This window comes from Moschus berezovskii, chromosome 3, assembly GCF_049115385.1.
Source record: "Moschus berezovskii isolate FMDL1 chromosome 3, NW_MosBer_1.0, whole genome shotgun sequence".
NCBI classification, from domain to species: Eukaryota; Metazoa; Chordata; class Mammalia; order Artiodactyla; family Moschidae; genus Moschus; species Moschus berezovskii.
This window is the reverse complement of record NC_142462.1, coordinates 65,392,368-65,407,548: the sequence shown is the minus strand read 5'-3', so window position 1 is coordinate 65,407,548 and position 15,181 is coordinate 65,392,368. Positions and strand designations below refer to the sequence as shown.

The 15,181-nt window shown below is 40.3% G+C and overlaps 1 protein-coding gene across 3 annotated transcripts in view; it reads right to left on the bottom strand.

Moving 5' to 3' along the window:
* Positions 1–4,698, bottom strand: part of IMMP2L (inner mitochondrial membrane peptidase subunit 2) — a 1,017,589-nt gene extending 1,012,891 nt beyond the window's left edge. For 2 of the 3 annotated variants that reach the window (XM_055420858.2, XM_055420860.1), the window contains exons 1-2: positions 4,654–4,698; positions 4,066–4,138 (exon numbers count right to left, since the gene is read on the bottom strand). The gene's annotated coding sequence lies outside the window, so the exon portion shown is untranslated. Of the gene's footprint in view, positions 1–4,065; positions 4,139–4,630 lie in introns of all 3 variants that reach the window. The other variant, XM_055420859.2, reaches the window with a different exon arrangement.
* Positions 4,699–15,181: the final 10,483 nt, after the last annotated feature.

The window sequence follows — 15,181 nt, the reverse complement described above, 5'->3', positions numbered from 1 at the left end:
CATTTCCTTCTCCAGGGGATTTTCTCAACCCAGAGATTCCACAGATCCTCCTTGGCAGGCAGATTCTTTATCAGTGAGCTGCCATGGAAGCCCCCAGGTTTAGAGTCTACAATACCACAAATACATAATGGCACACAATGAGTTAACAAAGTTTTGGGATCCTGGTTTGGAAATCTACATACTCTGTTATTTTATCCTGTAAGGACACTGTTCAAAATGACAAAAGTGGTCTTGAAATTTTATTTGGGGCATACCAGGGGTTCTTCAGTGAGGCTTTTCCTTAAGAATATTTTCTTCCACCAAAAAAAAAAAAAAAATCAGTAAGGATTAAGGATAGAAACCATTTTGCCTTGTTAACTTGTAAGAACAATGACACCAGAAGACACCTGTGGGAAATGTGCTTATCTGACCAGGTGCTCATTGACAGTGTGCTGTCATTTGAATAAAACATTACACTAAACCCTACAGACTAGAGCTTATGATAGAAATACCACAGACTATAGCAGTACAGCTGATATGCCTGTAATCTACTGACAAAACATAGTCCTTAGCAAAGTGAAAGCAGATGTCTGGTCTGAAATCAGATATCTGGGGACTTGTCTCTCTCAGCTTCCAGAGCAACATTAGTTACACTAAATACACAGCTTAGCTGTATGTTAAAACCCACAACTTGGCAGAATCATGACAGTTTGGACGTGAAGCATCAGCATTTTTATTGTAATTCTTATAAACCAAAGACATTTCTGAAATAGAAATCCTTACTTTAAGCTAAATGTGGTAGAATGTCTTTCTCCCTTTGGAAACAGTGTCAGAGCTTTCTAAACACCTGGTGGACACCTTTCCCCTTCACTTTTCAAGCTGACATTCTTTCCTCAGGGCTGTAGAATGATCTGATAGGGGGAATCAGGTGTTGGTCCCTGTCCCAGAAATTTGCGGACCAGACAGAACAGGTACTGCCTGTGAAAATGTAAATACCTGGGGAGCTTAGCACCCTTAGGAAAGTAAGGACCAGATTGCTTTCTATAATCACAAGCAAGATCAAAAGAAAGTTTTGTGACCAGATAGAGAAACAGGGAGGGAAGTCAACAGTATCTGTATGCCAGGCACTGTTTTTACACTTCCCTTTTAATACACAAAGAGTTAAGGGGCAAATAAGTTTACCTATCTCCTGAAAAACTGGTATGCAGTTCAGGAAGGCATAGTTAGGATCAGAATGGAACAAGAGACTGGTTCAAAATTGGGAAAGGAGTACACCAAGGCTGTATATTGTCACCCCACTTATTTAACATATGCAGAGTACATTATGCGAAATGCCAGACTAGATGAAGCACAAGCTGGAATCAAGACTGCTTGGAGGAATATCAACAATCTCAGATATGCAGATGATACCACTCTAATGGCAGAAATCGAAGAGGAATTAAAGAGCCTCTTAATAAGAGTAAGAAGACAGTGAAAAAGTTGGCTTAAAACTCAACATTCAAAAAACTAACATGGCATCTGGTCCCATCACTTCATGGCAAGTAGATGTGGAAAGAGTAGAAACAGTGACAGATTTTATTTTCTTGGGCTCCAAAATGACTGCAGATGGTGACTGCACACAGCCACAAAATTAAATAACACTTGCTCCTTGGAAGAAAATTAAATAACACTTCCTCCTTGGAAGAAAAGCTATGACAAATCTAGACACCGTATTAAAAAGCAAAGACATAATTTTACCCAAAGGTCCATATAATCAAAGCTATCGCTTTTTCCAGTAGTCATGTATGGATGTGAGGGTTGGACCATAAAGAAGACTGAGTGCCAAAGAAATGATGCTTTCAAACTGTGGTGCTGGAGAAGACTCTTGAGAGTCTCTTGGACAGCAAAGAGATCAAACCAGGTAATCCTAAAGGAAATCAACCCTGAATATCCATTGGAAGGACTGATGCTAAAGCTGAAGCTCTAATACTTTGGCCAGCTGACACAAATAGCTGACCTATTGGAAAAGTCAGCTGGGAAAGACTGCTGGGAAAAGACTGAGGGCAAGAGAAGGCTGTGGCAGAGGATCAGATGGTTAGATAACATCACTAACACAATGGACATGAGTTTGAGCAAACTCTGGGAGACAGTGAAGGATATAGAAGCCTGGCGTGCTGCAGTCCATGGGGTCGCAAAGAGTTGGACACAACTTGGCAACTGAACAGCAGCAGCAGCAGAGCTAATACATTCAGCAGTAAGAATCAAGATTCACATCCATGTCTAACAGACTATATAAAAAGCATGCTACTTTTACATAGGATTTGGAATGGAACAAACAGCAGTGGTAAACAGCCAAGAATATAGAAGTAAAAGGCAGAAACTCAGAATTTTATCAAGCAGTGGTCATCTGACACTGATTGAGATTAACTTTCTATTCCAACATCCCTAAAATCGTAGAGGACAATCCAAATGAACTTTTTGGCCAACCCATTCCTTTTCTATTCTTGCAAGATTTAAGTAACCTTGTTTTAACCTTATATTATCTTGGTAACCCAAAAAAAGACACTTTCTTTAAAGTAGATGTAAAAAATGAGGTTAAAGAAATTCCTTGGTGGTCCAGTGGTTAGGACTCGGTGCTGCCATTGCCACAGGCCTGGTTTCAATCCCTGGTTGGGGAATTAAGATCCCGCAAGTTGCATGCAGGCACAAAAAAAAAAAAAAAAAAAAGACTGACGTATAAACACTACTTTATGGGCTTCCCTTGTGGCTCAGATGGTAAAGAATCTACCTGCATACAGGAGATCAGGTTTGATCCCACAGTTTAGGAGACGCCCTGGAGAAGGAAATGGCTTCCCACTCCAGTATTTCTGCCTGGAGAATTCCATATACAGAGGAGCCTAGCAGGCTACAGTCCATGGGCGTGCAAGTCAGACATGACTGAGTGACTAAGCACAGCACAGCACATTCAGAAAAGTCACAGAAAACTGGTAAAAGGTCTGACCCCAAATGGCTGCCTCCAACATACTTTTCTCATTTCCCCCATACTACTCACATCAAAGTGCTCACCACTTTGATAAAAAAGATAAATATCTACTGAATCAATAAATGAACCTATCACAAATACACAACAATTTTCTGTTTTTTCATAAAGTAAATTAAGGGGCCATCCGCCACTTGAGCACAAACAAATAAGGCAGGTTCAGGACACAGGAAACCAATGTCAAGATGTCATGGAGGACCATTCTAGTTTTCCCGTGTAAGCATCCAAGAATGTGACTTACAAACTCCTTGCTTGTGGCTAACATGAATTTTAACTAATTCAAAACATTTCTTTATATAGGACATCAGGGATGCATAAGGTGTTTCCAAACTTCTGAGAGCAGTGATGTTTCACCAATTTGAGGGGAGGAGGGGGTGGTGGATTAGGGAAGGAATGGAAAAGTCCCAGAGAAGAATCTTTTAACGAGCCCACACTGACAATCACAGCAAACTTTCAGAAACGTCAATGTGCTGTTTGGCAACTTTGCAGTTGTGAAAGGAATGCTGCGGGGTGGGGGATGGGTATCAAAGTGAAAGTCAAGAAAAAAGACCCAGTCTGGTCCCTTCTCCCTCCCAAAATACCTTTCTCTATAAGCTCGAGAGAAGATCCCAAAGGAACGTCAACACTTGTGATACTACTATTAACTTTATGCTTTGGAGTTCTACATGTAAAGATCCTTGGCGTTTAGTGTTAATTATCACGGAGAGCCGTGATGTTTTAATTTTACAGTCTCAGAAATTAGTCCAAGTGAGATAAGGGGACTGAACCGGACAACTACAGAGAGGTTAAGAGTAATCGCAGTTTCCTGCCAGGTGAAGTGGCTAAAGGGGACGCATGCCAGCTGTCAAACTCCCAGCTAACTCTACGGATTCGGAAAAATCTGAAACAAGCTCTTTGAGCTTGGAGCCTGTGACCCTTGAAGGTGGCTCTCAGGCTCCTGCTGAAAAGGTAGAATTTGGCCCCAAGATCCCGCAAGGGCAGTTCTGGGTCTAGTCCTTCTCTTCCTGGCTCGCTCTCTCTCAGCATAAAGTCCTAGATGCTTCCACCCTTAATCATTCCTTACTTACCCTTTCTCCCGTTCTTCCTCGGTGAGAAGGGGTAAGTGGTTATTTTGTGCCCTCGCCCAATTTGGCCAAAACCCTAAAAGTAAAAATGACAAACACGTGTTTTAAAACCTTGACGTTCAAGCCTCAGGAACTCCCACCACCTGCCCAACGCGTCCCACACGTCCAGCGTCTCCACAGCGCTCCCTCACGGCCAGACTCGGGGCCCGAGTTGTCCCCTCTGCTGGTGGGTACAGGAGAGGGCGCGATATGGGGCGCCCGGCCGGCGGGGAACGGCTGGCCGGCTCAGGGCCTGGCGTAGCTCTTTCCCGGCCCGGGTTTCCTACCCGAGTTAATGGGAGGAGGAAGGGGCTCAGGGGGCCGGGTCCGCTGCCCCGCGGAGCCTGAGATAAACACGCGCACGCACACATGCCCGCGGTTACGGCCAAGCAGCCCTCCGCCTCCCAGCAAAGCCCTTCCCCTCTGGAGCTAACTCCCCGGGAAGGGTCCTAAGCCCTGGGGACCACCAAGTGGCGGCGGCAGCAGCGCGCCCGCCCACCCCCGCCAACCTCACAGCCCCCAGACTCGCCTCCCGGCGCCCGCCCTCCGCACCCGCAGCGCCGCGCAGCCCAAGGGACTTCCCCGCGCGGGCCCCGCCCTCCGCCGGCGGCAAGCTCCGCCCCCGCCCCCTGCGAGCGGGAGCCACGCGAAGCTCCGCCCCCGGCGGTAAAGCCGCGCTTCCGAATGCCTGCGCGGGTTAAGCCCAAAACCCGGCCTGGATCTGCAGCGGATCAAAAATAACCCTTGCTTAGCGCTGGCTCTGAGCTCTGCATTGTACAATCCGCTGAGAGGGAGACAAAGTTGAAAATGTATGAAACTGTGGCTCCATCCTCTCCCCGTGTTTACAGGTGAGGAAACCGAGACCCCAGCAGTTGCTTTGAGTGCACAGCTACGAGGACAAACTATCTTATGGGGACACTCCCCTCTGGAAGCCTCATTATGGCGGTTTCTACTAAAGTGGGCACAGGAAAAGGAATAGTCCAGAACAAGTGGTTTACTTTGGAGAAATTGGAATTTCATACCTAAGCTTTTGCCGTCAAATGACAAACTCTTAACTGGGTTATTAAAACCTTCAAAGCAAGTGGAACTTGCAATTATGTTTTCCCTTTATTCTCTTTCTGGATACTGACCAACTGATCTATGCAAATCACTCAATATAAATCAAAGGACAAGACACTCTGGTACTTTGGGTTCAAAACTAATTCTAAAGGTTTAAAAACGTACTCAGAGACTTAGATGAACCTGATAGCTAGAACTTCGAGAATCTCCTGAGTCTTCCCAGGTGGCTCAGAGATTAAGAATCCAACTGCCAGTGCAGGAGACGCGGGTTCAGTCTCTGGGTGGGGAAGAGCCCCTGGAGAAGGAAAGGGGCAACCCATTCCAGTATTCCTGCCTGGGAAATCCCGTGGACAGAGGAGCTTGGCGGGCTAACAGTCCATAGGGCCACAAAGAGTTGGACACCACTTACCAATTAAGCAACAACCACAAATTAAGTACATGGAGTTCCTGGCAACCAGGAGCTGACTGTCTGGAATGGAATATATGTGGACAAACAAGACAGGTGTGTGTGATTTTTATTATAATGGCATGTAATTAAACATACAAAAAGAGTTGCAAAGTCTGACCTGTCACTAAGAGTCATCAAATATACTTAAGAAACTGAAGCTATGGTACCCGTGAACCTATTTGTAGGGCAGGAATAGAGACACAGACATAGAGAACAGACTTGTGGACAAGGAGGAAGGCAAGGGTGGATGAATTGAGAATGTAGCCCTGACACATGTACACTACCATATGTAAATTAGATAGCTAGTGGGACTCTTTGTACAGCACAGGGAGCTCAGCTAGGTGCTCTGTGATGACCTAGAGGGGTGGTGTGGGGGTTAGGGTAGAGGTGGGGTCAGAGGGAGGCTCAAGAGATTAGGGATATCCATACATACTTACTTGGCTGATTTGCATTGTCATATGGCAGAAATCAACACAACGTTGTAAAGCAAATATCCTCCAATTAAAAATATATTTTAAAATGAAGTATGAATAAGAAATTCTAAAAAAGAAGCAGAGGTAATCTGAAAAGGTTATGGTATACTGTTTGACTCCAACTATCTTACTCTCTGGACCAAAGACAAAACAATGGAGACGGTCAAATGATCTGTGGTTGACAAGGGTTATTATGGAAGAAGGTACAAATAGGCAGAGCACAGCGGATGTTTAGGGCAGTGAAAATATTCTGTATGATATCAAGGTGATGCATGTCCTCATACATTAGTCAAACCCCATGAAATGGATAAACACCAAGAGTGAACCTGTTGTAAACTGCAAACTGGGTGCTAGTGATGTGTCACTGTGGGTTCCTCAGCTGTAACAAATGTACCGTTTGGGTGCTGAGATGTTGATAGTTGAGGAGGCTGTGCAGGTGTGGGGTCTCTGTAGTTTCTGCTCAATTTTGCTGTGAACATAAAACTGGTCTTTAAAAAAGAAATAGACATTTAAAGAAAAAGAAGATGGGGTAAAGCCTCAGAACATTCCATATTCTTCAAATTCATCAGTTAAATTCCAAACTGGTTATTTCGCTTCCTGTGTGGAGTTGCCTTCCATTCAGCATTAATGTCATCAGGGAAAAAATGAATCATGTATTCCTAAGGTATAAAATTAAACTGTGGTTAGAGAGCATGTCTAATGCGCAAGGAGATGTTTAAGCAAAGTTAACTTGAAATAAAGTTTATAAATTCTGTGAATATATTTATATTTCAAATCTATTCCTATTCATGCGTGCACATATGCTAAATAGCTTCAGTCATGTCCAGCTCTATGTGACCCTATGGACCGTAGCCCACCAGGCTCCTATGTCCATGGGGTTCTCCAGGCAAGAATACAGGAGTGGGTTGCCATACCCTCCTGCAGGGGATCTTCTTATGGCTGGCATCTCTTATGTCTTCTGCATTGGCTGGCAAGTTCTTTATTGCTAGCACCACCTGGGAAGCCCATTCCTATTCATACATACTTATAGTTAGTAAGCAAATAGTCCAAGATATCATAGAATAAATGTTTTTGAAATTCTCTCTTTACATTCTTAAAAATGAGTACTTTAAAGAGCTTTTATTTGTGCGGGTTACATATGTCCCTATTTACTGTATTAAAAATTAACATAGAAAATGTAGATATATTTTTTAACTCATTTTTTAGATAATAAACCCATTTTGTTTACACCAAAGAATATTTTTTAATGGTGACTACATTTAAAAAAAAAATTAATGAGAAAAATGGGTTTCTTCACATCTTTTGCAAGTCGGTTTACTCTCTGTCATGACGGAGCTGGAAGCTCACAGTTTGATTCTGCATTCAGTCTGTTGTGATATGTTGTAATAGCTAAGATGTTATGGAGAAAACTGGCCCTCAATCAAATCCCTGGTTGAAAAAGGAAGGACCTTGCAAATCCAATAAAAGTGTCTAAGAAAACCCCAAGGGTCCTCAGACCTCACTGAAAATTGCTGCTAGATAGCATTTTGCATTTCATTGACTTGAATATCATGCATTCCCACACCAGAGTTTACTAACACCTGAAATTATAGCCCTTCACTGATTCCACATTAAAACTCTAACTTGACAGCTAACGTCAAACCCATTCCCATTTCTGAAAGTTTTTTCAAGGCTTTTACTATAGCAACTCTGATGAAATTGATATTCTTTTTGTGTACATATAAAACCTTTTGAGATTTCATTTATATCCTTCATTACAACATTTCTGGGAAATTTTTAATATAAATTGTGCCATCTGGAAAAATGAAACCTTGGTATATGGTTATTAACCAATTTAGGTATACTTACAATGAGCAATGCACATCTTCTTTTACATAAGTAATGTAAAAGTGATCTTAAAATAAAAACAAAATAGGCAATTACAGTTTTATTTATTACCTAAATAAATACTAGGTTCCAAAGTTATTGCCTTGGAATAAAACTTTATATGTATAAGCTTTCATTTTTACTACAAATGAAATAACTTAAGTCATCCATTGTGGATTTTTAATACAATTTTCAACTAAAAGGCACCTGGGCCACTCAGAGGAGTGTCTGATTTCAGCTATGGGGAGGATACATACATAAGACAAATGTGATGTCTTGTGACACAAAGGAATCCATTCATAAAAAATAAGTGTGTCACAAGGTGGCTGAAACCAAAATCAAAGGGTCTATTTGGCTAAATATGACAATCAAAAAAAGTAATAAATACTGTTTTTTGAAACACATTCAGTATATAAAAATCTATGAATTCTTAATCATGCTTCAAAGGAGGGAGACAAAAATAAACAAAATTCACTAGACACTATTTCAAGTAACTAGGGCACACACCGCTTTTTCTAAAATTGTCAATTAAAAGAATTAGAACATTCACTGTCTTTGATTTAATTGTAATTCAGAAAACCAAACTGTTGTTGAGGGTAAGTTGTTTTTTTACAATATATGAAAGAAATTTCATATAGAATTAGAAGGACCTAACAACATGGTTGTCTGCAGAGGCCTTACAAATAGCTGAGAAAAGAAGAGAAGCTAAAGGCAAAGGAGAAAAGGAAAGATATACCCATTTAAATGCAGAGTTCCAAAGAATAGCAAGGAGAGATAAGAAAGCCTTCTTCAGTGATCAGTGCAAAGAAATAAAGGAAAACAATAGAATGGGAAAGACTAGAGACCTCTTCAAGAAAATTAGAGATACCAGGGGAACATTTCATGCAAAGATGGGCACAATAAAGGACAGAAATGGAATGGACCTAACAGAAGCAGAAGATATTAAGAAGAGGTGGCAAGAACACAGAAGAACTATACAAAAAAGATCTTCATAACCCAGATACTACGATGGTGTGATCACTCACCTAGAGCCAGACAATCTGGAATGTGAAGTGAAGTGGGCCTTAGGAAGCATCACTACAAACAAAGCTAGTAGAAGTGATGGAATTCCAGTTGAGCCATTTCAAATCCTAAAAGATGATGCTGTGAAAGTGCCACACTCAGTATTCCAGCAAACTTGGAAAACTCAGCAGTGGCCGCAGGACTGGAAAAGGTCAGTTTTCATTCCAGTCCCAAAGAAAGGCAATGCCAGAGAATGTTCAAACTACCACACAATTGCACTCATCTTACATGCTAGTAAAGTCATGCTCAAAATTCTCCAAGCTAGGCTTCAGCAGTATGTGAACCATGAACTTCCAGATGTTCAAGATGAATTTAGAAGAGGCAGAGGAACCAGAGATCAAATTGCCAACATCTGTTGGATCATGGAAAAAGCAAGAGAGTTCCAGAAAAACATCTACTTCTGCTTTGATGATTACGCCAAAGCCTTTGTGTGGATCACAACAAACTGTGGAGAATTCTTCACGAGTTGGGAATACCAGACCCCCTTACCTGCCTGCTGAGAAATCTGTATGCAGGTCAAGAAACAACAGTTAGAACTGGACATGTAACAACAGGCTGGTTCCAAATCGGGAATGGAGTATGTCAATGCTGTATATTGCCACCCTGCTTATTTAACTTATATGCAGAATACATCATGCGAAATGCCAGGCTGGATGAAGCACAAGCTGGAATCAAGATTGCTGGGAGAAATAATAACTTCAGATATGCAGATGACACCACCCTTATGGCAGAAGCAAAGAAGAAGTAAAGAGACTCTTGATGAAAATAAAAGGGGAGAGTGAAAAAGTTGGCTTAAAACTCAGCATTCAGAAAACTAAGATCATGGCTTCATGACAAATAGGTGGGGAAACAATGGAAATGGTGTGATACTTGGGGGGCTCCAAAATCACTGCAGATGGTGACTGCAGCCAAGAAATTAAAAGACCCTTGCTCCTTGGAAGAAAAGCTATGACAAACCTAGACAGCATATTAAAAAGCAGAGATATCATTTTGCCAACAAAGCTATTGTTTTTCCAATAGTGATGTATGGATGTAAGAATTTGACTATAAAGAAAGCTGAGCGCTGAAGAACTGATGCTTTTCAACTGTGGTGTTGGAGAAGTCCCTTTAACTGCAAGGAGATCCAACCAGTCAATCCTAAAGAAAATCAGTCTTGAATATTCATTGGAAGGACTAATGATGAAGCTGAAACTCCAATACTTTGGCCATCTGATGCAAAGAGCTGACTCATTGGAAAAGACCCTGATGCTGGGAAAGATTGACGGCGGGAGGAGAAGGGGAGGACAGAGGATGAGATGGTTGTATGGCATCGCAAACTCGATGGACATGAGTTTGAGTAAACTCCAGGAGTTGGTGATGGACAGGGAAGCCTGGCATGCTTCAGTCCATGCAATCACAAAGAGTCGGACGTGACTGAGTGACTGAACTGAACAATCCTTCTTGAAACAAATGATTCAGGCAACAATCATTAGTGGATAGTCCAACATATTAGAAATAAATCTCATGTCTTAATTATTTAAAACAATATCAATTTCAAAAATCAAAACAAGCAGACAAAATAAAAATAAATAAAGGTTGCTTATATGATGCTAATATCCTATACTACTCAATTTCAAGATGCTTTTAGACACACTCAACAATGCGATGGGAGTCAATAGAAAATAAAATTTTCTACATCTAGACTATTTGTTACAAAACAAAGCTCCAGATCATCAGGGCAGTTTATGTTTTCTGTATTTTTGTTTATTTGTTTTGAGAATGATAACTGAAATTTTCATTTTTTAGTCAGCTTCATTGGGTGTTTAGTGTTAATTTTCTCTTCTTAATTTTTTTCTATTATGAGGTAGAGATCATTGTTATATGTTATCCAAATATGTACTCTTGTGCATTTTTTGTCTTTTTATTAATTAATCAACTTGCTTATTTAATTTTTAGCAGCACTGGGTCTTGGTTGCTGCACGCATGGTTTCTCTGGTCTTAGCAAGCAGGGGCTGCTATTCTTGGAGGCGTGCGGGCTTCTCATCGTAGTAGCTTCTCTTGCTGTGGCTTGTGGGCTCTCGGACGCCTGGGCTCAGTAGTTGTGGTACAAAGGCTTAGTTGCTCCTTGGCATGTGTTATCTTCCCACACCAGGGATCAAACCCATTTCCCCTGTATTGACAGGTAGATTCTTAACCACTGGGCCATCAGGGAAGCCCCACATTTTTTCCCTTTATTTTTACAGAAAACCTCTGAAACTTTTAGAATAATCCTATTAGTAAAAAATTATATACTGCTTATTATTATGGTCACTCATCATTATATAAAAACATGTAAATACAATAAAAAATAATAATGATGATTCCTGGAATTCCTGTTTTTTCTTAATCATAAAATTATCTGTTGGGAATTTCAAATCACTGTAAAAATGTGAATGCACAGCCTGATGGCCTTATTAACAAAGTCTTTTTTTTTCAATGATGTAGACCTTAATCAAAATATTTTTCTCTCTCCAACTCATATATCTAAACTTGGTCATTGTAGGCACTCTGATGGAGGGAAATCTTGACATATACTTAAACAACCTGAGAATGTTCAGCCTTTAGAAGAAAATGGCTTAGGTAAGAATTTGATAGCTATCTTCATAAACTTCAAGGGCTGTCCTGAACAAGAGAAACTGCCTTTATTCTGTTAGACTCAAGAGGATAGAATTAGGATAAATGAGATGGAGTTATAGGGAAGAAAATTTTGATTTTGTATATATATGTAAGTTTTCTAACAACCAGAGAACTCTGAAAAGAGAACAAATTGCCTCAAGAAATAGCGATTTCCTGTCAAGGAAAAAGGCTGGACAACCATTTATTGGGGATATTATTAAAGGAACTCTTAAAAGTTTGTGATTCTTTCTGAATCTGTTATCTCATTTTATTCTCTTCATGAGATACATAGGATAAGTATTAAAATTGCCATTTATGGTTAAGAATAATGAAATTCAGAGAGTTATATTGGTTAGGATACTTGGTAAATTATAAAAGCAACTTGACCTAGCCTAAGCAAAACTGAAGGACAGTATAAGGCGGAGTGCTATTTCTTAGAACCCAAGGCTGTATATTGTCACCCTGCTTGTTTAACTTCTATGCAGAGTACATCATGCGAAATGCTAGGCTGGATAAATCACAAGCTGGACTCAAGATTGCTGCAAGAAATACCAATGACCTCAGATATGCAGATGATACCACAATAATGGTAGAGGAACTAAAGAGTCTCTTGGTGAGAGTGAAAGAGGAGAATGAAAAAGCTGGCTTAAAACTCAACATTCAAAAAACTAGGATGATGGCATCTGGTCCCATCACTTCATGGCAAATAGATGGGGAAAAAATTGGAACAGTGAAAGACTTTACTTTCTTGGACTTGAAAAATCATTGCAGACAGTGACTGCAGCCGTGAAATTAAAAGATTTTTGCTCCTTGGAAGAAAACCTAGACAGCATGTTAAAAAGCAGAGACATTACTTTACCGACAAAGATCCATATAATCAAAGCTATGTTTTTTCCAATAGTGACGTACTATGTGAGAGTTGGACCATAAAGAAGGCAGAACACTGAAGAACTGATGCTTTTGAACTGTGATGCCGGAGAAGACTCGTGAGAGTCCCTTGGACAGCTAGGAGAGCAAACCAGTCAATCCTGAAGGAAATCAACCTGAATATTCATTGGAAGCACTGATGCTGAAGCTGAAGTTACCGGGTTACCTGATGCAAAGAGCCGACTCATTGGGAAAGACCCTAATGCTGGAAAAGATTGAGGGCAGGAGGAGAAGGGGGTGACAGAGAACGAGATGATTAGATGGCATCACCAACTCAATGGACATGAGTTTGAGCAAGCTCTGGAAGTGATGGACAGGGAAGCCTGGTGTGCTGCAGTCCATAGGGTCACAAAGAGTCAAACACGACTTGGCAACTAAACAACGAGGGTAGTATAATGCAGCTAGGGACCGAAGCCAACAGAACTTTCTCTATGTCTCAACTCTGAGTCTCTCTATAAATTGCTTTGTTCTCTTTTTCTACAGATATATTTTCTGTGCTTCCCAGCCACATGGTAGGTAGAAATTCCACGGCTCCCTAGTTTACATCTCTGTCATTCAAGAGAACAGCCCAGAATGACTGACTGCCTCAATTATTTTGAACTTTATGGCACCAATTCATCACATTGTTCTCCCTTCTGATTCCTATGCCAATTGATAAATAACCACAGTAAAACCGGATTGGATAATGTGACTTGAACTTGGGGCACAGATGGAGTTTTCCACAGCTTTCCTTTCAATTAAACTCACTTGGTGAAAGGCAGATCCTCTTTGAAACTTTGAATTTGCAACAAGTGATGCAAACATTTTGGATTTTTTTTCTATAACAGTGGCACCAATGACCCTAGCACCTAGTTCTCTGTGGCAGTAGGACCAGTAGCAGCTTCCAACGTCTGGTGTTACAGTGATGACTGCAGGCCAATGACAGCAGTTACATGTTACCCAGGTTCTTTCTGCAGCATGACTTTGACTGTCCTGCTCTGGTCTCCTTGAGTTGTTGCTCTTTTTTTCCCAAGCCCAGTTTTTCAGGTCTTCCCTGGTATTCTACGAGCATTCCTAAATTCTCACAATAATTATTTTCAAATATCCCAGAGTCATTTTGTGTTGTTTACAACTAAGAACTTGCCTGTCTTACAATCAGCTATACCAATTGGTCAAACTCTTATAGAGGAAACCTGATTGTCAGAGATCCACCCCATCAATGACAAGACCAATTCCCAGGAAAGAAAGAATGACCAAATACCCCCAAATAAGCATCTTTTGGTATTAATATTCAGTGAGTTGTTCAAGACGATAGAGGAGATTAATATCAGGAACCTAAAAAAAAGTCTTAGCAATCACCGTTTAGTTCATTCTTTTATCCCTGTTACCTTTGACTTGTAAATTAATAATTAGTAGAGGAAACTAGGGTTTTTGAATAGAAAGACCAACATAAGCAATTTTAGTGTCTCAACAGTTTACTCTTCCACCAAACTTAGAAAACAATTTAGAAGAAGAACAGGCTGAATTCAATTCTACAACTTAATTCTTTTAAACGAACTCGTCACTTAATTAAAACTTTGTGTGCATCTGTGCTAAGTCACTGCAGTCATGTCAGACTTTGCGACCCTATGGACTGTAGCCCACCAGGCTGCTCTGTTCATGGGATTCTTCAGGCAAGAATATTGGAGTGGGTTGCCATGCCCTCTTCCACGGGATCTTCCCGACCCAGGATCGAACCAGTATCTCTTAGGTCTCCTGCACTAGCGCCACCTGGGAAGCCCCACTTAAACGTTATTGTTTCTTTAAACTGTGTAAGCATAGCCTAAACTCTACTCTGCTAACATGGGAATAAAGAAATGAATTACTGTTTAAACACATAGTTTAATTGAAAGTTGTGTTTAAAGTGTTCTAATACTTTCCATCATGTAATATAAAATAAAACTGTGTGGTCTGTTTTTAGTGACCTATTTGATTCCTGTGAGAGAGATAATTTTTGAAATTGAGCAAAATTAAAAAGAAAGGGAAATAATGATTTAAATAATCAGTCCCAAATAAGTAAGATTTATTATTTGTATTTTACTTCTACATAACTAAGATTAGATTAAAAATTCAAAATATGAAACACAAAGATTATCATTTAGCATAAATAATTAAAATTAATTAGAGTCTTAAACTGACAACTCCTAGACTCCCAAGGGTATGGAGACTATTAGAAGTCTATAAAGATTTCTCCTCTTCTTCCATTAGGAATGGCAGGAACAGATCATAAGAGTTAATGTTTAAATGCTTAAGATTGTGGGTTTCAATATTTTTTGAAACACCAAGCAGTTCTTTCTAAATTAATTGACAAGTCATTGTATACTTGCCATACAGACTGGCTTTTTTGTGGTAATAAGCCACATAATATCTGTCTGAGAGATAAGCTATGAGAGAATTGTGAAAGAAACAAGAAGTATAATCAGTAATCAGGTGTAGATTCTTGAGACAGCAATTGTATAAACTTCAGTGTTGAGAACTGATACATTTTACTCACTTCATGGTTGGGGATAGTCTGTAATTCAGATTCCAAATAAGAGAGACAAAGAGGTGTACTATGCTCCTATGGAATTATATTATGTTGGAACTGAAAGTG